Source organism: Perkinsus marinus, assembly GCF_000006405.1.
Source record: "Perkinsus marinus ATCC 50983 genomic scaffold scf_1104296962212, whole genome shotgun sequence".
NCBI classification, from domain to species: Eukaryota; Perkinsozoa; order Perkinsida; family Perkinsidae; genus Perkinsus; species Perkinsus marinus.
In genome coordinates, this window is record NW_003205510.1 from 1 (window position 1) to 6,762 (window position 6,762).

Sequence of the window (6,762 nt, forward strand, 5' to 3'; positions counted from 1 at the left end):
TGGGAATTGTCTTGGAAGAGTGTAACGGTCTATCTTTTACTAGTTTAAGAGTTGCAGTTTTCTCGGTAGCTCAGTCGGCAGAGCGCGTGCCTTTTAAGCCCGTGGCCGCGAGTTCGAGCCCCGCCCGAGGTGCGCATATATCATCAAGCGGTTTTCAGTCTATGGTTCACTGGGAATTGTCTTGGAAGAGTGTAACGGTCTACTTTTACTAGTTTGAGAGTTGCAGTCGCCTTGGTAGCTCAGCCGGCAGAGCGCGTGCCTTTTAGGCCCGTGGCCGCGGGTTCGAGCTCCGCTCGAGGTGCACATGCATCATAAAGTGCTTTTTAGTCTATGGTTTACTGGAAATTGCCTTGGAAGAGTTTAGGGGTCCATTTTTACTAGATCAAGTGCTGCATTCGCCTCGGTAGCTCAGTCGGCAGAGCGCGTGCCTTTTAAGCCCGTGGCCGCGGGTTCGAGCCCCGCCCGAGGTGCGCATACATCAATAAGTGGTTTTTAGTCTATGGTTTGCTGGAAATTGCCTTGGAAGAGTTTAGGGGTCCGTTTTTACTAGATGAAGTGCTGCATTCGCCTCGGTAGCTCAGCCGGCAGAGCGCGTGCCTTTTAAGCCCGTGGCCGCGGGTTCGAGCCCCGCCCGAGGTGCGCATACATCATTAAGTGGTTTTTAGTCTATGGTTTACTGGAAATTGCCTTGGAAGAGTTTAGGGGTCCATTTTTACTAGGTCGAGTGCTGCATTCGCCTCGGTAGCTCAGTCGGCAGAGCGCGTGCCTTTTAAGCCCGTGCCTTTTAAGCCCGTGGCCGCGGGTTCGAGCCCCGCCCGAGGTGTGCATACATCAATAAATGGTTTTTAGTCTATGGTTTACTGGAAATTGCCTTGGAAGAGTTTAGGGGTCCATTTTTACTAGGTCAGGGCCGCGGGTTCGAGCCCCGCCCGAGGTGCGCATACATCAATAAGTGATTTTAGTCTATGGTTTACTGGAAATTGCCTTGGAAGAGTTTAGGGGTCCATTTTTACTAGGTCAAGTGCTGCATTCGCCTCGGTAGCTCAGTCGGCATAGTGCGTGCCTCTTGAGCCCGTGGCCGCGGGTTCGAGCCCCGCCCGAGGTGCGCATACATCAATAAGTGGTTTTTAGTCTATGGTTTGCTGGAAATTGCCTTGGAAGAGTTTAGGGGTCCGTTTTCACTAGATGAAGTGCTGCATTCGCCTCGGTAGCTCAGCCGGCAGAGCGCGTGCCTTTTAAGCCCGTGGCCGCGGGTTCGAGCCCCGCCCGAGGTGCGCATACATCATTAAGTGGTTTTTAGTCTATGGTTTACTGGAAATTGCCTTGGAAGAGTTTAGGGGTCCATTTTTACTAGGTCGAGTGCTGCATTCGCCTCGGTAGCTCAGTCGGCAGAGCGCGTGCCTTTTAAGCCCGTGCCTTTTAAGCCCGTGGCCGCGGGTTCGAGCCCCGCCCGAGGTGCGCATACATCAATAAATGGTTTTTAGTCTATGGTTTACTGGAAATTGCCTTGGAAGAGTTTAGGGGTCCATTTTTACTATGTCAGGGCCGCGGGTTCGAGCCCCGCCCGAGGTGCGCATACATCATTAAGTGGTTTTTAGTCTATGGTTTACTGGAAATTGCCTTGAAAGAGTTTATAGGTCCATTTTTACTAGGTCAAATGCTGCATTCGCCTCGGTAGTTCAGTTTGCAGAGCGCGTGCCTCTTAAGCCCGTGGCCGCGGGTTCGAGCCCCGCCCGAGGTGCGCATACATCAATAAGTGGTTTTTAGTCTATGGTTTACTGGAAATTTTTACTAGGTCAAGTACTGCATTCGCCTCGGTAGCTCAGTCGGCAGAGCGCGTGCCTTTTAAGCCCGTGGCCGCGGGTTCGAGCCCCGCCCGAGGTGCGCATACATCAATAAGTGGTTTTCAGTCTATGGTTTACTGGAAATTGCCTTGGAAGGGTTTAGGGGTCCATTTTTACTAGGTTAAGTGCTGTATTCGCCTCGGTAGCTCAGTCGGCAGAGCGCGTGCCTTTTGAGCCCGTGGCCGCGGGTTCGAGGCCCGCCCGAGGTGCGCATACATCAATAAGTGGTTTTTAGTCTATGGTTTACTGGAAATTGCCTTGTAAGAGTTTAGGAGTCCATTTTTACTAGGTCAAGTGCTGCATTCGCCTCGGTAGCTCAGTCGGCAGAGCGCGTGCCTTTTAAGTCCGTGGCCGCGGGTTCGAGCCCCGCCCGAGGTGCGCATACATCAATAAGTGGTTTTTAGTCTATGGTTTACTGGAAATTGCCTTGGAAGAGTGTAGCGGTCTATGTTTTACTACTTTTAATGCTGCATTCGCCTCGGTAGCTCAGTCGGCATAGCGCGTGCTTTTTAGGCCCGTGGGCGCGGGTTCGAGCCCCGTCCGAGGTGCGCATACATCATTAAGTGATTTTTAGTCTATGGTTTACTGGAAATTGCCTTGGAAGAGTTTAGGGGTCCATTTTTACTAGGTCAAGTGCTGTATTCGCCTCGGTAGCTCAGTCGACAGAGCGCGTGCCTTTTAAGCCCGTGGCTGCGGGTTCGAGCCCCGCCCGAGGTGCGCATACATCATTAAGTGGTTTTTAGTCTATGGTTTACTGGAAATTGCCTTGGAAGAGTTTAGGGGTCCATTTTTACTAGGTCAATTGCTGCATTCGCCTCGGTAGCTCAGTCGGCAGAGCGCGTGCCTTTTAAGCCCGTGGCCGCGGGTTCGAGCCCCGCCCGAGGTGCTCATATATCATCAAGCGGTTTTCAGTCTATGGTTCACTGGGAATTGTCTTGGAAGAGTGTAGCGGTCTATGTTTTACTACTTTTAATGCTGCATTCGCCTCGGTAGCTCAGTCGGCATAGCGCGTGCTTTTTAGGCCCGTGGGCGCGGGTTCGAGCCCCGTCCGAGGTGCGCATACATCATTAAGTGATTTTTAGTCTATGGTTTACTGGAAATTGCCTTGGAAGAGTTTAGGGGTCCATTTTTACTAGGTCAAGTGCTGTATTCGCTTCGGTAGCTCAGTCGACAGAGCGCGTGCCTTTTAAGCCCGTGGCTGCGGGTTCGAGCCCCGCCCGAGGTGCGCATACATCATTAAGTGGTTTTTAGTCTATGGTTTACTGGAAATTGCCTTGGAAGAGTTTAGGGGTCCATTTTTACTAGGTCAAGTGCTGCATTCGCCTCGGTAGCTCAGTCGGCAGAGCGCGTGCCTTTTAAGCCCGTGGCCGCGGGTTCGAGCCCCGCCCGAGGTGCTCATATATCATCAAGCGGTTTTCAGTGTATGGTTCACTGGGAATTGTCTTGGAAGAGTGTAACGGTTTATCTTTTACTAGTTTAAGTGTTGCATTCGCCTCGGTAGCTCAGTCGGCAGAGCGCGTGCTTTTTAAGCCCGTGGCCGCGGGTTCGAGCCCCGTCCGAGGTGCGCATACATCAATAAGTGGTTTTTAGTCTATGGTTTACTGGAAATTGCCTTGGAAGAGTTTAGGGGTCCATTTTTACTAGGTCAAGTGCTGTATTCGCCTCGGTAGCTCAGTCGGCAGAGCGCGTGCCTTTTAAGCCCGTGGGCGCGGGTTCGAGCCCCGTCCGATGTGCGCATACATCGATAAGTAGTTTTTAGTCTATGGTTTACTGGAAATTGCCTTGGAAGAGTTTAGGGGTCCATTTTTACTAGGTCAAGTGCTGCATTCGCCTCGGTAGCTCAGTCGGCAGAGCGCGTGCCTTTTAAGTCCGTGGCCGCGGGTTCGAGCCCCGCCCGAGGTGCGCATATATCATCAAGCGGTTTTCAGTCTGTAGTAATGGTCGCAGCTCCTTCCCCGTTAATTGACGACTGAGTACTAGACATAGGGTTGTAGTGGAAGTAGTAGTTAGTAGAAGGTTAGTGAGTTAAGGTTGAGAGAAGTTAAAGAGACAGAGCGACACAATAGCGGAAATCGATCGTCCAATCCCTTCATGAGGGATTTCCTCATAAGGGGACAGCGATTGTGTTACTATCCACGTATCAACGTGGGGTGTCGGAGGAGATGGGACAGACTGTCCCGGACAGTTGTGTTACCGAGCGGGAGTTTCGCTACAAGTCTATGGTTCACTGGGAATTGTCTTGGAAGAGTGTAACGGTTTTTCTTTTACTAGTTTAAGTGCTGCATTCGCCTCGGTAGCTCAGTCGGCAGAGCGCGTACCTTTTAAGCCCGTGGCCGCGGGTTCGAGCTCTGCCCGAGGTGCGCATACATGATGTATGATACATCATCAAGTGGTTTTTAGTCTATGGTTTACTGGAAATTGCCTTGAAAGAGTTTATAGGTCCATTTTTACTAGGACAAATGCTGTATTCGCCTCGGTAGCTCAGTCGGCAGAGCGCGTGCCTTTTAAGCCCGTGGCCGCGGGTTCGAGCTCCGCCCGAGGTGCGCATACATCATTAAGTGGTTTTTAGTCTATGGTTTACTGGAAATTGCCTTGAAAGAGTTTATAGGTCCATTTTTACTAGGTCAAATGCTGTATTCGCCTCGGTAGCTCAGTCGGCAGAGCGCGTGCCTTTTAAGCCCGTGGCCGCGGGTTCGAGCCCCGCCCGAGGTGCGCATATATCATCAAGCGGTTTTCAGTCTATGGTTCACTGGGAATTGTCTTGGAAGAGTGTAACGGTTTATCTTTTACTAGTTTGAGTGTTGCATTCGCCTCGGTAGCTCAGTCGGTAGAGCGCGTGCCTTTTAAGCCCGTGGCCGCGGGTTCGAGCCCCGCCCGAGGTGCGCATACATCAATAAGTGGTTTTTAGTCTATGGTTTACTGGAAATTGCCTTGGAAGAGTTTAGGGGTCCATTTTTACTAGGTCAAGTGCTGCATTCGCCTCGGTAGCTCAGTCGGCAGAGCGCGTGCCTCTTAGGCCCGTGGCCGCGGGTTCGAGCCCCGCCCGAGGTGCGCATATATCATCAAGCGGTTTTCAGTCTATGGTTCACTGGGAATTGTCTTGGAAGAGTGTAACGGTTTATCTTTTACTAGTTTAAGTGTTGCATTCGCCTCGGTAGCTCAGTCGGCAGAGCGCGTGCCTTTTAAGCCCGTGGCCGCGGGTTCGAGCCCCGCCCGAGGTGCGCATACACCAATAAGTGGTTTTTAGTCTATGGTTTACTGGAAATTGCCTTGGAAGAGTTTAGGGGTCCATTTTTACTAGGTCAAGTGCTGCATTCGCCTCGGTAGCTCAGCCGGCAGAGCGCGTGCCTTTTAAGTCCGTGGCCGCGGGTTCGAGCCCCGCCCGAGGTGCGCATACATCAATAAGTGGTTTTTAGTCTATGGTTTACTGGAAATTGCCTTGGAAGGGTTTAGGGGTCCATTTTTACTAGGTCAAGTGCTGCATTCGTCTCGGTATTTCAGTCGGCAGAGCGCGTGCCTTTTAAGCCCGTGGCCGCGGGTTCGAGCCTCGCCCGAGGTGCGCATATATCATCAAGCGGTTTTCAGTCTATATTTCACTGGGAATTGTCTTGGAAGAGTGTAACGGTCTATCTTTTACTAGGTCAAGTGCTGCATTCGCCTCGGTAGCTCAGTCGGCAGAGCGCGTGCCTTTTAAGCCCGTGGCCGCGGGTTCGAGCCCCGCCCGAGGTGCGCATACATCAATAAGTGGTTTTTAGTCTATGGTTTACTGGAAATTGCCTTGGAAGGGTTTAGGGGTCCATTTTTACTAGGTCAAGTGCTGCATTCGTCTCGGTATTTCAGTCGGCAGAGCGCGTGCCTTTTAAGCCCGTGGCCGCGGGTTCGAGCTCCGCCCGAGGTGCGCATACATCATTAAGTGGTTTTTAGTCTATGGTTTACTGGAAATTGCCTTGAAAGAGTTTATAGGTCCATTTTTACTAGGTCAAATACTGCATTCGCCTTGGTAGCTCAGTCGGCAGAGCGCGTGCCTTTTAAGCCCGTGGCCGCGGGTTCGAGCCTCGCCCGAGGTGCGCATACATCAATAAGTGGTTTTTAGTCTATGGTTTACTGGAAATTGCCTTGGAAGAGTTTAGGGGTCCATTTTTACTAGGTCAAGTGCTGCATTCGCCTCGGTAGCTCAGTCGGCAGAGCGCGTGCCTTTTAAGCCCGTGGCCGCGGGTTCGAGCCCCGCCCGAGGTGCGCATACATCAATAAGTGGTTTTTAGTCTATGGTTTACTGGAAATTGCCTTGGAAGGGTTTAGGGGTCCATTTTTACTAGGTCAAGTGCTGCATTCGTCTCGGTATTTCAGTCGGCAGAGCGCGTGCCTTTTAAGCCCGTGGCCGCGGGTTCGAGCCCCGCCCGAGGTGCGCATATATCATCAAGCGGTTTACAGTCTATGGTTCACTGGGAATTGTCTTGGAAGAGTGTAACGGTCTATCTTTTACTAGTTTAAGTGCTGCATTCGCCTCGGTAGCTCAGTCGGCAGAGCGCGTGCCTTTTAAGCCCGTGGCCGCGGGTTCAAGCCCCGCCCGAGGTGTGCATACATCAATAAGTGGTTTTTAGTCTATGGTTTACTGGAAATTGCCTTGAAAGAGTTTAGGGGTCCATTTTTACTAGGTCAAGTGCTGTATTCGCCTCGGTAGCCCAGTCGGCAAAGTGCGTGCCTTTTAAGCCCGTGGCCGCGGGTTCGAGCCCCGTCCAATGTGCGCATACATCAATAAGTGGTTTTTAGTCTATGGTTTACTGGAAATTGCCTTGGAAGAGTTTAGGGGTCCATTTTTACTAGTCAAGTGCTGCATTCGTCTCGGTAGCTCAGTCGGCAGAGCGCGTGCCTTTTAGCCCGTGGCCGCGGGTTCGAGCCCCGCCCGAGTGCGCATATA

General features: G+C 51.8%; 33 non-coding genes across 33 annotated transcripts; all 33 read left to right on the forward strand.

The window, feature by feature from the left end:
- Positions 1 to 59: 59 nt before the first annotated feature.
- Positions 60 to 132, forward strand: Pmar_PMAR014119. Its single transcript has one exon. It is a non-coding gene; the product is annotated as a tRNA-Lys (tRNA).
- A 96-nt stretch (positions 133 to 228) lies between these two features.
- Pmar_PMAR014120 lies at positions 229 to 301 on the forward strand. Its single transcript has one exon. It is a non-coding gene; the product is annotated as a tRNA-Lys (tRNA).
- Positions 302 to 397: 96 nt separating this feature from the next.
- Positions 398 to 470, forward strand: Pmar_PMAR014121. Its single transcript has one exon. It is a non-coding gene; the product is annotated as a tRNA-Lys (tRNA).
- A 96-nt stretch (positions 471 to 566) lies between these two features.
- On the forward strand, positions 567 to 639 carry Pmar_PMAR014122. The gene has a single exon. It is a non-coding gene; the product is annotated as a tRNA-Lys (tRNA).
- Positions 640 to 735: 96 nt separating this feature from the next.
- On the forward strand, positions 736 to 823 carry Pmar_PMAR014123. Its single transcript has one exon. It is a non-coding gene; the product is annotated as a tRNA-Lys (tRNA).
- Positions 824 to 1,032: 209 nt separating this feature from the next.
- Pmar_PMAR014124 lies at positions 1,033 to 1,105 on the forward strand. Its single transcript has one exon. It is a non-coding gene; the product is annotated as a tRNA-Lys (tRNA).
- Positions 1,106 to 1,201: 96 nt separating this feature from the next.
- Positions 1,202 to 1,274, forward strand: Pmar_PMAR014125. The gene has a single exon. It is a non-coding gene; the product is annotated as a tRNA-Lys (tRNA).
- A 96-nt stretch (positions 1,275 to 1,370) lies between these two features.
- Pmar_PMAR014126 lies at positions 1,371 to 1,458 on the forward strand. The gene has a single exon. It is a non-coding gene; the product is annotated as a tRNA-Lys (tRNA).
- A 210-nt stretch (positions 1,459 to 1,668) lies between these two features.
- Positions 1,669 to 1,741, forward strand: Pmar_PMAR014127. Its single transcript has one exon. It is a non-coding gene; the product is annotated as a tRNA-Lys (tRNA).
- Positions 1,742 to 1,811: 70 nt separating this feature from the next.
- On the forward strand, positions 1,812 to 1,884 carry Pmar_PMAR014128. The gene has a single exon. It is a non-coding gene; the product is annotated as a tRNA-Lys (tRNA).
- A 96-nt stretch (positions 1,885 to 1,980) lies between these two features.
- Positions 1,981 to 2,053, forward strand: Pmar_PMAR014129. Its single transcript has one exon. It is a non-coding gene; the product is annotated as a tRNA-Lys (tRNA).
- Positions 2,054 to 2,149: 96 nt separating this feature from the next.
- Positions 2,150 to 2,222, forward strand: Pmar_PMAR014130. Its single transcript has one exon. It is a non-coding gene; the product is annotated as a tRNA-Lys (tRNA).
- Positions 2,223 to 2,319: 97 nt separating this feature from the next.
- Pmar_PMAR014131 lies at positions 2,320 to 2,392 on the forward strand. Its single transcript has one exon. It is a non-coding gene; the product is annotated as a tRNA-Lys (tRNA).
- A 96-nt stretch (positions 2,393 to 2,488) lies between these two features.
- Positions 2,489 to 2,561, forward strand: Pmar_PMAR014132. Its single transcript has one exon. It is a non-coding gene; the product is annotated as a tRNA-Lys (tRNA).
- Positions 2,562 to 2,657: 96 nt separating this feature from the next.
- Positions 2,658 to 2,730, forward strand: Pmar_PMAR014133. The gene has a single exon. It is a non-coding gene; the product is annotated as a tRNA-Lys (tRNA).
- A 97-nt stretch (positions 2,731 to 2,827) lies between these two features.
- Pmar_PMAR014134 lies at positions 2,828 to 2,900 on the forward strand. The gene has a single exon. It is a non-coding gene; the product is annotated as a tRNA-Lys (tRNA).
- A 96-nt stretch (positions 2,901 to 2,996) lies between these two features.
- Pmar_PMAR014135 lies at positions 2,997 to 3,069 on the forward strand. The gene has a single exon. It is a non-coding gene; the product is annotated as a tRNA-Lys (tRNA).
- Positions 3,070 to 3,165: 96 nt separating this feature from the next.
- On the forward strand, positions 3,166 to 3,238 carry Pmar_PMAR014136. Its single transcript has one exon. It is a non-coding gene; the product is annotated as a tRNA-Lys (tRNA).
- A 97-nt stretch (positions 3,239 to 3,335) lies between these two features.
- On the forward strand, positions 3,336 to 3,408 carry Pmar_PMAR014137. The gene has a single exon. It is a non-coding gene; the product is annotated as a tRNA-Lys (tRNA).
- Positions 3,409 to 3,504: 96 nt separating this feature from the next.
- Pmar_PMAR014138 lies at positions 3,505 to 3,577 on the forward strand. Its single transcript has one exon. It is a non-coding gene; the product is annotated as a tRNA-Lys (tRNA).
- A 96-nt stretch (positions 3,578 to 3,673) lies between these two features.
- On the forward strand, positions 3,674 to 3,746 carry Pmar_PMAR014139. Its single transcript has one exon. It is a non-coding gene; the product is annotated as a tRNA-Lys (tRNA).
- Positions 3,747 to 4,131: 385 nt separating this feature from the next.
- Pmar_PMAR014140 lies at positions 4,132 to 4,204 on the forward strand. Its single transcript has one exon. It is a non-coding gene; the product is annotated as a tRNA-Lys (tRNA).
- Positions 4,205 to 4,314: 110 nt separating this feature from the next.
- Positions 4,315 to 4,387, forward strand: Pmar_PMAR014141. The gene has a single exon. It is a non-coding gene; the product is annotated as a tRNA-Lys (tRNA).
- Positions 4,388 to 4,483: 96 nt separating this feature from the next.
- On the forward strand, positions 4,484 to 4,556 carry Pmar_PMAR014142. The gene has a single exon. It is a non-coding gene; the product is annotated as a tRNA-Lys (tRNA).
- A 97-nt stretch (positions 4,557 to 4,653) lies between these two features.
- Pmar_PMAR014143 lies at positions 4,654 to 4,726 on the forward strand. Its single transcript has one exon. It is a non-coding gene; the product is annotated as a tRNA-Lys (tRNA).
- A 96-nt stretch (positions 4,727 to 4,822) lies between these two features.
- Positions 4,823 to 4,895, forward strand: Pmar_PMAR014144. Its single transcript has one exon. It is a non-coding gene; the product is annotated as a tRNA-Lys (tRNA).
- Positions 4,896 to 4,992: 97 nt separating this feature from the next.
- Pmar_PMAR014145 lies at positions 4,993 to 5,065 on the forward strand. The gene has a single exon. It is a non-coding gene; the product is annotated as a tRNA-Lys (tRNA).
- A 96-nt stretch (positions 5,066 to 5,161) lies between these two features.
- Positions 5,162 to 5,234, forward strand: Pmar_PMAR014146. The gene has a single exon. It is a non-coding gene; the product is annotated as a tRNA-Lys (tRNA).
- Positions 5,235 to 5,500: 266 nt separating this feature from the next.
- On the forward strand, positions 5,501 to 5,573 carry Pmar_PMAR014147. The gene has a single exon. It is a non-coding gene; the product is annotated as a tRNA-Lys (tRNA).
- Positions 5,574 to 5,838: 265 nt separating this feature from the next.
- Positions 5,839 to 5,911, forward strand: Pmar_PMAR014148. Its single transcript has one exon. It is a non-coding gene; the product is annotated as a tRNA-Lys (tRNA).
- A 96-nt stretch (positions 5,912 to 6,007) lies between these two features.
- On the forward strand, positions 6,008 to 6,080 carry Pmar_PMAR014149. The gene has a single exon. It is a non-coding gene; the product is annotated as a tRNA-Lys (tRNA).
- A 266-nt stretch (positions 6,081 to 6,346) lies between these two features.
- Pmar_PMAR014150 lies at positions 6,347 to 6,419 on the forward strand. The gene has a single exon. It is a non-coding gene; the product is annotated as a tRNA-Lys (tRNA).
- Positions 6,420 to 6,683: 264 nt separating this feature from the next.
- On the forward strand, positions 6,684 to 6,756 carry Pmar_PMAR014151. The gene has a single exon. It is a non-coding gene; the product is annotated as a tRNA-OTHER (tRNA).
- Positions 6,757 to 6,762: the final 6 nt, after the last annotated feature.